Here is a 12,888-nt window from a genome sequence, read left to right as displayed (position 1 = left end):
CCTCTGTCCACTGCACCTGCCATGACTTCCTCCCTTTGCAGTCCCAAGGCCTTCCCTTCCCCCACCACATGGGGTCCCATGGCGCTTCCCTCCCAAAATCTTAGGCTCTGGACAGGTCAACGGGGACCTTTGCACCTCTGCTTACCCCAAATTGCAGGGGAATCCTCCACCACGGGAGTGAGGCCTCTGCTCCTGCGCTCTGCCTCCCCTGCAGCCTCCACCCCGCCCCCGTGCTCCACTCCCCTGGCTTTGGTCATTATCGCCCTCCTTCTGAGCTGCCTGCCTGCTGTCCCGGGCCCCACGGAGCCAGCACCTGCCAGACGTCCCTCCAGCTGATCCCACTTTACTCCCACCGGAAGCAGCTGGGACTGAGGCCCTGGAGGAGGCCCTGGAGGAGGTCTTGATGAGCACACGGTCTGGACAGGCCAGGGGCAGGAATGACGAGGTGAGGTACAAGGCCGTGGAGTCACCCCTGCTTTTTGTCCTCAGGAGAACAACCAGGAGGAAGTACTGGAAGGAAGGAAGGGAGATCGCTCGGTGAGCTGGCAGGGGAGGAGGGAGCACTGGCTGGGGAAAGGCCACCCAGAGAAGCATGTGTGGGGAGGGTGAGGGCAGGGGAGGGCAGCTCTGCGGCCATGGACCCCATATATGCTGGGCTACGTGCGTGGGAAATGAAGTCCGGAGGAAGGTGTGACCCCGAAGTGAAGTGTGCCTTCTCTGTGGCTGTTGCGGCCTTGGTGTGTTCCTCCTGGCCCCTCCTGTGGTCCTTTGGCCGAACTCCAGCCTGGTGATGCTGCTGAGAGGGCCCAGAGTTCTGGGCTCCACTCCCCAGCCTGTCCTGGGTCACTTGGCCAGGCGTCCCCAGACCCACACTCTCCCTCCCCTAGGCCGGCAACCCCAAAGCCTATCTTCATAGTCCGGAGATGGGTCTTTTCTAGGACTCCTGACCAGAGCCTCCGCTGTGCCTTACTGATGGCAGGGTCCCTGGGATATATTTCCTGGCCCAGAGAACAGGCAGGAACAGCTGCCTGTGAAGGAGGGAGCTTGCCTCATAGGTGAGGCCGGATGTGGGATCCCCTTCCCAGGTGCGATGTGGCTGCTGAGGGTTCCCGGAACCTGTGGAATGCATCTGGTCTTCCAGGGATCAGGCCAGAGACATAGGGGGGCATTTGGGGCTCTGGTTTGTGCCCTCTGGGATGTTGATCCTGGGTTTCTGATGAGATCTCTGATGAGCTGTCCTCAAAGAGGGGCTCTGTGGAGAACCATGGGTCTATGGCCCTCTGTTCTCCTTTTCTGCACATGGCCTCAAACCAGGTTTGCTTTTTAGCCTAAAGAAAATCTCATGGAGAGAAAGATGGGAGGCAGGGGAGGAGACATGGTGTATCCCTTGAGCCTACTTCAGAGGCTTCTGGGGAGGAGGAGGAGGAGGGGTGTAAGGATTGAACCCCAGGGGACGGACTCTGCTGTATGACGCAAATGAGGCTCGAAGACTTCCGCTCATTTGTCTTCTGCAGCTGGTGTGTTTTGAGCGATGTGAGCTGATGAGGCCCCCTCTGGCACCCACCACCCATACACTGTCAAGGCCACAAGAACGTCTGAGATCACCCTTTAAAAGGAGGCCTCAGCGCAAGGTCACACTGCAGGTTGACGGCAGAGTCAGGACTTGAACCCAGGCGCCCCGCTCATGGCTCTTTCTCTGCAGTGCAGGCCTGGGAGCCAGCCTCACCATGTAGGAGTCAAGGGGCCTGCTAGGAGTGAGGGGTCCTTTGGTTATGACCTTTCCTCCTGTGAATGGAGGCCCTGAGCTTACTGTGGGCTATATAGCCACAGCTGATGCATGGCTGGCAGGGACTCCTGGCCATACCAGTTTTCTGGGATGACTCTTTCTGGGGGCTACTTTACCCAGGACCTTCTCCCACCACCACTACTCTGGCTCTTCCACGTTGAAAGGCTCTGCCAGTATCCCTTTAAAGCTGTGTTATTCAACATGGAGCCAACAAGCGTGACATTTTACTCCCAATAGCCAGTCATGTATGGGCTCGCGGGGTTGCAAGTAAATGGACGAGGGAGCCAGGCAGCCTCAGGGTTAAGGCTGAGTTCTGGGAACATATCTCTGCGAGTTGGCAATAGTCTTAATTGATGATAAAGTTTGATGGTCCAGCCATGGAAGGACATAGCCAGAATAAAAGAATCTTTTCACAGCGTTTTTATTGTAGGTTCTCCCAGTCATCCTGGGAGCTTCCACGTGCCTGAGAACATTCTTCCATACCCTAGCCTCAGAGTTTTTTGTTTTCCTCAACTCATTGACTGTCACCTTTACTTCAGTCACCCGTTATTGGGATCTTATCATCATGTGAAACTGTTCCACTTCTGAAGTCTTAATCTCTCTGTACCTCCTAGGCATTGTCTCCCTTTGCTCCCCTGTATCAGTTCACAGAGACCTTCAGGCTTCTGCCTCCTAGTTTTTTTCCTGGCCCTGAATCCACCCTTGTTCCTATCCAGTCTGGACCCTGTGACCTTGCTTCAGCTGTTTACCAGTCACCACCTGGCCCCTTAGTCTCCCACACCACCTTTAGAACATGATAACTGACTGCCTTCTTTAGTCCTGGCTTACTAGGAAGGGTGACGGGTGGGAATCCCTTCATGAATGGACACTAGTCCAAATTCATGGTCCATAGCCTCACCTGAGCCCCCAGCAGTCCTCCTGCGTAGGCCACTGCAATGCCCCCTCAGCTGTTTCTAAGCTCTCACATAATCCCTCTACTTCTCTATACCCCAGTTTCCCCTCTCATTTCCTAGCAGTCAACCTAGGCTCTCTTTATAAAGAAAATCTGCCAGGAAGACTTTTTTTTTTTTAACTTTTTACTTCATATTGGGGTATAGCTGATTAACAATGTTGTGATAATTTCAGATGAACACAAAGGGACTCAGCAATACATATATCCGGATCCATTCCGCCTGCCCCCCACCCCACCCCCGGGAAGAAATTTCTTTAACCTCTGCTCTGGGCAACATTCCTGCATCCATGCCTATCCATGCCTCTGGCCCCCATCACACTGAGAGATGGACGTTCCTCTTCCAGTTAGCCTCTCCACAAGAGATCTGGAGACCCTCCACCTTGCCTCTCCATCCAAGTTCCCCCCTCTGTTGCTTATTCTTCTCTCCTCTGCATCTTCATTGGCCCCACTCCTCTCCTGGCTCCTTCATTTGTAACGCAGTTAAGAAATGAAACAGAAGTACTTTGACTTTATAGCCTCCTCTCTCTCCTGCCCTCTCAGCCAAGCCTATTAAAATCAAAATCTGTGTTTGTTATCTCCACTTCCCCACCTGCTGCTGAGTCTTTAATCTATTACAACCTGGCTTCTGCCCCCATTTCACCACCCAAGCTTCTCATCCTGTGTCTCCAGTGGGTCTTGCTGTAAATCCCTCTGAAGTCTTTCAGCGCCTAGTTGACCTTTCAGCTGCATTTGATAGAACGGAGCGCGCTCTGCCTTTAGAAGCTCTCTTCCTTGCTTTCCATAACCACACACTCTCCTTTTCCGCCTGCCATCCTGATAATTATTTCTCAGTTTTCTTCATGAGATGTTCTCCTTCTGTTCATCCTGGAAATGCTGATGTGATCCAGGAGTCTGTCCTGGTCTCTTTTCTCCCATAAACTTGGTTTACCCTGGCTTCAGCCTCATCTCTCACTGATGACTAGAGCTGCTCCTCAGACCTTGCTCCTTCATTTTACTTTTTCTTTTTAGTTCTGTAAGTTTTTGCTTCATGTGTATTGAAGCTTTCTTTATAGGTACATAAACATTTAAAATTGCTATGTCCTCTCAAGAACTTAACGCCTTCATCAGTAAGAAATGTCCTTCTTTATCTATGGCAGTACTTCTTGTTCTGAAGTTCCATTGGTCTGATGTTAATCTAGTCACTCCAGCTTTCTGTTGATTAGTGTTTGCATGGTGTATCATTTTCCATCCTTTTACTTTTAACCTCTCTGACTTTAAAGTGGGTTTCTTTTAGGAATTATATCATTGTGTCATTTTTATCCAATCTGACAAATTTGACTTTTTAATTGGAATATTTAGAACATTTACATTTACTGTTATCATAATATGGTTGAATTTAAATCTGCCATCTTGCTATCAGTGTTCTATTTGTCACACTTGTTCTTTTTTCTTTTCCTACTTTCTTTGAGATTGGATGTCTCTCATGATTCAATTTTATCTCTATTCTTAGCTTGTTAGTTGCAACACATTTTTGTTTGTTTTTCTTAGTGGTTGCTCTGTTGTTCAGTCACTCAGTTGTGTCTGACTCTCTGCGACCCCATGTCCTGCAGCACGCCAGACATCCCCGTCCTTCTCTGTTTCCCAGAGTTTCTCACACTCACGTTCGTTGAGTCAGTGATGCTACCCAACCATCTCATCCTCTCTCTCCCCCTTCTCCTCCTGACTTCAATCTTTCCCAGCATCAGGGGCTTTTCCAGTGAGTTGGCTCTTTGCATCAGGTAGCCAAAGTATTGGAGTTTCGGCTTCAGCACCAATGAATTCCAATGAGTATTCAGGGTTGATCTCCTTTAGGATTGACTGGTTTGATCTCCTTGCTGTCCAAGAGACTCTCAGGAGTCTTCTCCAGCACCACAATTTGAAAGCATCAGTTCTTCAGCGCCCAGCCTTCCTTATGGTCCAACTCTCACATCCCTAAGCAGCTACTGGAAAAAGTATAACTTTGATTAAACTGACCTTTGTCGGCAAAGTGATATCTCTGCTTTTTAATATCCTGTCTAGGTTTGTCATAGCTTTCCTTCAAAGGAGAAAGCTTGCTCTAGGGTTTACAATATACATGTTATACTTGCCATAGTCTACCTTAAAATATTATAGTACTTCATGAATACCATAAGAAACTTACAACAGTGTACTGCAGTTCCCCCTTCTTGTCTTTTGAGCTGTTGTTGTCATGCATTTTCCTTTTACTTATAAACCCAACTATCAGTTTATTATTTTTGCTTTAAACAGTGAATTATCTTTAAAAAACAACTTTGGGGGATATAATTTATATATCATATAACTCACTTGTTTATAGTGTACAATTCAATGTGTTTTAAGTTGTGCAACCAACACTACAATCAATTTTAGAACATTTTCATTTACCCCATCTCCCAAAAAAACTCATGCCTGTTAGTAGTGATTCTTCTTTCCTCTACCCACCCCTAGCCTTGCACAACTACTGATTTACTTTCTGTCTCTGTAGATTTGCCTATTGTGGATATTTCATATAAATGGAATCATAAGTGGCCTTTTGTGACTGGCTTCTTTCAAACATATCACAATGTGTTCAAGGTTCATCCATGTTGTATCATGTCTCAATACTGCATTTCTTTTCATTGCCAAATGATATTCCATTACATGGATTTACCACATTTGTTTATCCATTCATTGGTTGATGGACATTCACATTTTTCCACTTTTTAGCTATTATGAATGATGCTTCTGTGAATATTTGTGGACATAGTTCATTTCTCTTGGGTACATGCCTAGTAGTAGAACTTTTGGAAGACTGTATGTTCCACCTTTTGAGCAACTGCCAGGCTATTTTCCAAAGTGGAAAATCACATTCCCACCAGCAGTGTATGTATGAGAGATCTAGTTTCTCCACATCCCTGCCAATACATGTTTTAGCTGTGGTTTTGACTAAATAATCATCCTAGCGAGTCTAAAGTGGTATCTCGTTGTGGTTTTGACTTATCTCTCCCTAATGACTAATAATGAGTGATAATGTCCCCATAGGCCATTTGTGTGTCTTCCTTGGAAAAACGTCTATTCAAATCCTTTGCTCATTTTTAAATGGACTATTTGTCTTGTTACTGAGTTGTAAACGTTCTTTTTGTATTCTAGATGAAAATCCTTAATCAGATAATGATTTGCAAATATTTTATGTCATTCTTTGGATTGCTTTTCACTTAATTAATGGTGTCCTTTACAACACAAAAGTTTTGAATTTTGATGAAGTCTAATTTGTCTGTTGTTTTGTTGTTGTTGTTGCTTGTGCTTTTGGCGTCATATCTAATTGCTTAATCCAAGGTCACAAAGCTTTATGTTTTCCTCTGAGAGTTTTATAGTTTTAGTTCTTACACTAAGGTCTTTCATTAATTTTGAGTTAGTTTTTGTATATAGTGTGAGGTAGAAGGATCCCAGGTTTTTCTCATTTTGGATATTTAGTTGTTTCCAGTATCATTTGCTGAAAAAAAACTAATTTTTCTCCTATTGAGCAGTCTTGGCATCCTTGCCAAAAATCAACTGGCTGTAAATGTGAGTTTATTTCTGGACTCTCAGTTCTACTGTGTTGATTTATGAGTCTGGCCTTATACAGTCTTGATTACTGTGGTTTCATAGTAAGTTTTGAAATTAGAAAGTGTGAGCTCTCCAAATTTGTCTTTTTTCAAAATTGTTTTGGCTGTGTGCTGGGTCCCTTGAATTTCTGTATGAACTTTAAGACCAGCTTGTTAAGTTCTGCAAAGAAACCAGCTGTATTTTGATTGGGGATTGTGTCGAATCTGCAGGTCAATTTGAGGAGTATTGCCATCTTAACAGAGATGGCACCCCACTCCAGTACTCTTGCCTGGAAAATCCCATGGACAGAAGAGCCTGGTAGGCTGCAGTCCATGGGGTCGCGAAGAGTCAGACACGACTGAGCGACTTCACTTTCACTTTTCACTTTCATGCATTGGAGAAGGAAATGGCAACCCACTCCAGTGTTCTTGCCTGGAGAATCCCAGGGACAGCGGAGCCTGGTGGGCTTCCGTCTATGGGTCGCACAGAGTCGGACATGACTGAAGCGACGCAGCAGCAGCAGCAGCAGCCATCTTAACAACATTGAATCTTCTGATCCATAAACACAGGATATCTTTTAATTTATTTAGGTCTTCTTTAATTTCTTTAAAAGAAGTTTGTGGTTTTCAATGAACAAAGTATACTTGTTTTTAAAAAATTCATTCTTAAGTATTTTTTGATGCTCTTGTAAATTGAATTATTCTTAATTTCATTTTTTGGATTGTTCACTGTAAGTGTATAGAAATGTTACAAATTTTTGTATATTGGTCTTGTATCCTGCAAGCTTGCTGAACTTGCTTATTAGTTCAAATGGTTTTTAGTAGACCCCTTAGATTTTCTTTATACAAAGTCATGTCATCTATGAATAGAGATGATTTTACTTCCTCTTTTCTAATCTGGAGCCTTTATTTCATTTTCTTGCCTGTTCATCTTGGCTAGAACCTCCAGTACAGTGTTGGATAAATTTGTTTTGATCCTATTGGGAATGCATTCAGCCTTTTACTTTTATGTATGATGTTAGTTTTGGTTTTTCATAAGATGCTCCTTGTCAGATTGAGGAAATCCTCTGCCATTTTTTTCTTTGTTCCTGTTTGCAGTATCTGCCACCCCATCCATTTTTATGGCTGCTTTTAGGATTTTCTCTTTATCCTTGACTTTCAACAGTTTGATTATGAAGTATTTTGGTATAGTCTTTTTCATGTTCTGCTTGAGGTCTTAGTACCATGCTGTGTAACTCTGCTAAGAAAGGTCCCATTCTCTCATCCATTTTAAAAATGGTTTATATACTTTACTGTTGTTTGATTACAAGCTCGATGAGGGCAGGGGCTGTGTCTGCTTTTTTCCCAGTGTTCTGTCCTCAGCCTGTAGTGCATGTACACAGTAAGCACTCAATAAACGTTGACTGGACAATAATAACCAAAATTTCCTGAGGACTTACAGTATGCTAAGCCCTGAGGACTTACACAGTGCTAAGCCATTTACATATATTAACTCATAAAAAGTCGCAACTACCCTATGAGGTAGGTACTGTTGTCATTCACAATATGAGGTGAAGAAACTGGGACACAGAGTGGTTAAGTCAATTGGTCTAAGTCACATTGTCAGATAAGTAGTGAGGCAAGCTTTCAAAGGTGTGTACCCTTAGCCATGATTGAATGAATGAATGAATATTTTGATATATAGTGTCTACAAAAGGGGACCACAATAGGTAAAGGTATAGTTCCTAAAACAATCATCAGAACATCAGACTTTCCATAATTTTGAGTATCCATACACAATGTTATTTAATGTCTCTCTATATTATATATGTATAATATTAAATATAATATTCAATTAAATGTAATAATTCTTTAAGTATTAAGTGTTAAGTAATGCTCACATATAGTATATATCATCACTATTAACATCATGATCTTACTGCATGCCAGACTTTGTGTTAAGTGTTTTATATAAATTGCTTTATTTAATATTCATAATTCAGTGAAATTGGTGTTAGAATCCCTGTGATATAACTAAGGCTCAGAAAGGTCAAGCCCAAGGTCACAGAGCTTATCACATAGCCAGATTTGAGCCCCTGTCTATTTGACACCATATCTGTGCTCTTAAGGGCTTTGCTGTTCTCCCCTCTCCAGCCTGGCTGAAGCAGCGGCTGCCTTGGACTTTCCCAGCTCTCGCTCTTCCAGGAAACTCCAAAGCCTAGGGCTTGGTTCCCACTTCACAGCACTATCCAAGGGGACTCCCTGGGCCCCAGGCAGTTCCTCCCAGCCCCCGTCCAGTAGGGAGAAATGACACTTCGTCAGGTTCAGACACTGGTGCGTCGTCCTAGTCCCTTAGAACCTGAGGGGTGCCATGTTGGAACCCATCCTAGACCAACTAAAGCAGAACCTCAGGGAGGAGGTACAGGAATCTGAATTTTTAAACAGCTCCGCAGGTGACTCTGATGTCACCTGATTTGGGAACCACTGGCCCAGGCTCAGGAAAGAGGAAATGGATACTCCTTAGGAAACGAAGTGGGGGCTCTTTTCCAGGCCAACTTTGCAACACCGTTTAGAAGCATGGTGGCATCATGTGGTATGAACATATATTGTAAAATAATATTATAAAACCTTGTAGTAAATTTGGAATACATAGAACAATATAAAGAAGAAACACAAGATTACCTATAATCCTAACCCCTAGAGGAAACTCCTGTTAACATTTGGATTTATTTCTCTTTTTAAACTTTTTTTTGAAGTGTATATTTGTACACATAAAAATGCACAACTATTAGGGACACAGCTTATAATGAATTTTCACAGCTGAGCACAGTTATGTTAACAAAACCCAGACCAAGGAACAAAACGTCAAGAGCACTCAAGAAACTCCCTTTGAACTCCTTTCTGGTAACTTCTCCCTCCAAAGCAGTTAACAGTGAAAGTCTCTCAGTCGTGTCCGACTCTGCAACCCCATGGACTATACAGTCCATGGAATTCTCCAGGCCAGGATACTGGAGTGGGTAGCCTTTCCCTTCTCCAGGGGATCTTCCCAACCCAGGGATCGAACCCAGGTCTCCCGCATTGCAGGCAGATTCTTTACGAGCTGAGCCACCAGGAAAGCCCGATACAGTTAAACCAACTTCTAACATTACTAATTAATTTTGCCTATTGTTGTTCAGTCATCAAATCATGTCTGACTCCTTGTGACCCCATGGACTGCAGCACACCAGGCCTCCCTGTCCCTCACCATCTCCTGGAGTTTTCTCAAACTCATGTCCATTGGATCAGTGGTGCAATCCAATAATCTCATCCTCTGTTGCCCTCTTCTCCTTCTGCCTTCAGTCTTTCCCAGCATCTGTATTCTTGCCGTGAGAACCCCATGAACTGTATAATTTTGCCTATGATTGACATTTAAATAAATGGATAATTTCTTATCTCCTCTTTGAGTCTGGCTTATTTTGCTGATATTATATTTGTGAGCTTCACTTGTGTTAAGCATGTATAGTAGTTCACTTATTGCTTCTGTATAGTATTTGTGTGACTGTAGCACAGTTTATATGTCCATTTTAATGTTGATGGCATTTAGGGAGTTGAAAGCGTTTGGCAACTGTGACTAGTGCTGTTATGAACCTTCTTGTACCTGTCTCTTGCTGCGTGTGTGTTTGCGTGTCTGTGAGGTATGTACCTAGGAGTGGAATTGCTGTTTTACGTTCAGCTCTAGCAGATGCTGCCCAAGTTTTCCAAAGTGGCACTACAAATGCACCTTTGCCAGCAGTATGAGTTCTACTTGCGCCACATCCTCACCAAAACTGTCTTTTATTTTAGCCATCCCAGTGAGTGCATAGTGTGTGGTATTGTGGTTTTCCTTTGCATTTCCTTGGTGAATACTGAAGCTGAGCATCTTTTCCTTCATGGTTTTTGGTTTTTTTGGCTGCAGCTGGTGGCTTCTGGGATCTTAATTCCCTGACCAGGAATTGAATCTGGGCCCATAGCAATGAAAGCACCAAGTCCTAACCACTGGACCACCAGGGAATTCCCACCCTTCATGTATTTCTTTTTAATCTTTTACTCTGTGTTCACCTCTGGCAATCCTTAGTTCATTTAAAAAGAAAAACAGAAAAATGATAGACAGGGGGTAAGGCCAAACCATAAAACAAAAGAAAAATCTGATAGAGTAAAAATAAAAATCAGAGTAAAGTACTATGTTGTTTTTCCCTTCAGTGAAGTCTGTCAATTAAAAATAAACACTGTCTGACTTTCAGATCTTAAAGAAAATATATGTTTTGCTGTTGTTCCATCTCTTAGCTCTTCCTGTGCTTCTCTCAACCACTTAATTTTCACTTGCTTTACTGACAGCATTTGTATCTTTGGGAGTGGGGTATGCAATTTTATAAACTTTACACTAATATTCTTCAAAGAAAAGCTATTGTGACAAAGGAGAAACTTAAATTCATACTGAGAGAGGGAAACCTTGGGTAGGCAATGCCTAGAACAAGTTACTGTCATTCCCCTGGGAACAGTAGAAGCTTTGCAGAGTGAAGTAAAAGTCAAATTGTGGACACAGCAGAACGAATTCTAGAAATAAGTTTGTTTTGTTTTGTGCTGCTATGCAGAAATTGTTTGTTAATTGAAAAATGGATTTACATTTTCTTTAGATGCGTTAGGAAAAAAATCTTCCTGGGCATTATCTTAAAAAATATACAGATGGAATTTATACACAAGGCAATTATATATGTTCATGTGTGCATATATCCTTTTCACAGAGTTGTGTAAACTGACATCTAAAGTTTTCTTGTAACATGTCTTCCCATATCATTTAACACTTAAAACTTTTAGTGTCTCTAGAATAGCTTTTTTTATGGACTTACTGAAATTTATTTAATCACTCTCCTATTTTGGTTATTTCAATAGTTTCTAAATTCTCAATGATGAACATCCTTATTGTAAATTTCCATGCTCATTTAGATTACTTTCTTAGAATAGCTTCAGAGAAGTGAAATTAATGGCTCGAAAGAGTGAATGTCTTTAATGGTCTTTGATACATCAGTGTGAGACATTTCTTCTGGAAAGAGCACCATTCAGCAATATATGACAATAGATGACATGCCACCACCTTGGATGTCCACCAACTTTGCACTCACTTCAGTTACAGTGTCTCTTGCCATATAGAAGACTGCTTGAAACTTATAAGATCTGTTTGGCTTCTGGATTTAGGAACTTGCTTAGAGCAGCTCCTCTACTCTCTACACACGATTAGAACAGTATTGTCTAATATTTTTTCCTTGTAGCAATGTTATCCTTTTTACATAAACCTTAATCCATCTGTTATTTGTTTTTGTGTCTGATATGAAGTAGGGATACACTATTTTCCCCCAGATAGCAAGTTGATCTCTAAACCATTTGGCAAATAGTGCAACATTTCTTCAGTCTTTTGAAAGGCCATTTTTATCATAAACCAATTTCCTCTACAGACATGGGTCTCTTTCCACACTGCATTAGTCTGTTTGGTCATTCTCAAGCCAGTACCATTGTTTTGGTTATTTCAGAGTTTTAGTACAGTTTGAGAACTTGTATGACAAGTGCCTCCTTATTCTTGTTCTTTTATAAATTTTTCTTGGATAGCTTGGGAAAATTGGCTTATTTTTTCCAGGTGAATTTTGGGATATATTTGTTCAATTAAAAAAAATTCTACTGCACTTGTGATTAGAATGGCATCAAACCTATAAATTCATTTGTAGACATGAATACCAAAATTATAATACCAGACAGAAGCAGATGATTCATCTCCTTAAATCAAGAGTGTTTGTATAGGTAAGATTTCATGTGTTTTTTTTATAATTTTAGTATGTTTTCATGTATATATGAGACATTTCTTGTGAAGTTTTTCTGGATATATGAATAGGCTAGAATCTCTTGTTTTATATTTGTAACTAGATGTTTCTGATACGTAAGATAATTATGTAAGTCAGTGTGTCAGAACTGAAGGATCAGGGTGTAGCCTCATCCTCACTGAGCCCAGGGGTCTCTGAGGCCTGAGGGGTAGGGACTTGCCTGGGACTTGCCACAAGGTGAATCTGGAGCCCAGGAGTAGATTCCCAGCCTGTATCCCCTGGAAACCTCCTAAGTTAGACAGAGAGAAGGGCTTGTTGTAACTCAGTAATCAGGGAGCCAACTACTGTTGCCATGGAAACCTAGAGGCTGCATCTTCTGGGAGGACCAGGATGTGGAGTCTAGAGAGAACAGACTGCACTAGGATGGGACCAATCTAGGGTGTGTGTGTGTGTGTGTGTGTGTGTGTGTATGAGAGAGAGAGGGGGAGAGAGAAAGGGAGGGAAACACTTTTTAAAGAGAGAGGTGCCCACCTCACCATTGTCTACTAAGGTCTGGTGCTGTACTCTAGATTGACGCTGGGTGGTGCTGTAAGAAGGGGTGTCCAAGGCTGCTCTTAGAGTGAGCTGGAAGCGCTCTAGGCAGAAATGCTGGCATCTGCGCATCATGGGACCTGGAGTCCAGCTGGCATCTGCTGGACACTGGTTCCTCCTCCCTCAAGGCCCGAAGGGAGGTCCCTATCCAGGCCACACGGACCCTGGGATGAT

General features: G+C 42.9%; 1 protein-coding gene and 1 non-coding gene across 2 annotated transcripts in view; one reads left to right on the top strand and one right to left on the bottom strand.

Moving 5' to 3' along the window:
* The window catches only part of TUB (TUB bipartite transcription factor), an 88,068-nt gene that overhangs the window by 23,662 nt on the left and 51,518 nt on the right, over nt 1–12,888 (top strand). The window lies entirely within an intron of this gene.
* TRNAE-UUC (transfer RNA glutamic acid (anticodon UUC)) lies at nt 10,252–10,324 on the bottom strand. The gene has a single exon. It is a non-coding gene; the product is annotated as a tRNA-Glu (tRNA).

Source organism: Giraffa tippelskirchi, chromosome 11 (genome assembly GCF_054371585.1).
Source record: "Giraffa tippelskirchi isolate mGirTip1 chromosome 11, T2T-mGirTip1v1.2.pri, whole genome shotgun sequence".
Lineage (NCBI taxonomy): Eukaryota > Metazoa > Chordata > Mammalia > Artiodactyla > Giraffidae > Giraffa > Giraffa tippelskirchi.
This window is presented reverse-complemented; position numbering and strand designations above follow the sequence as displayed.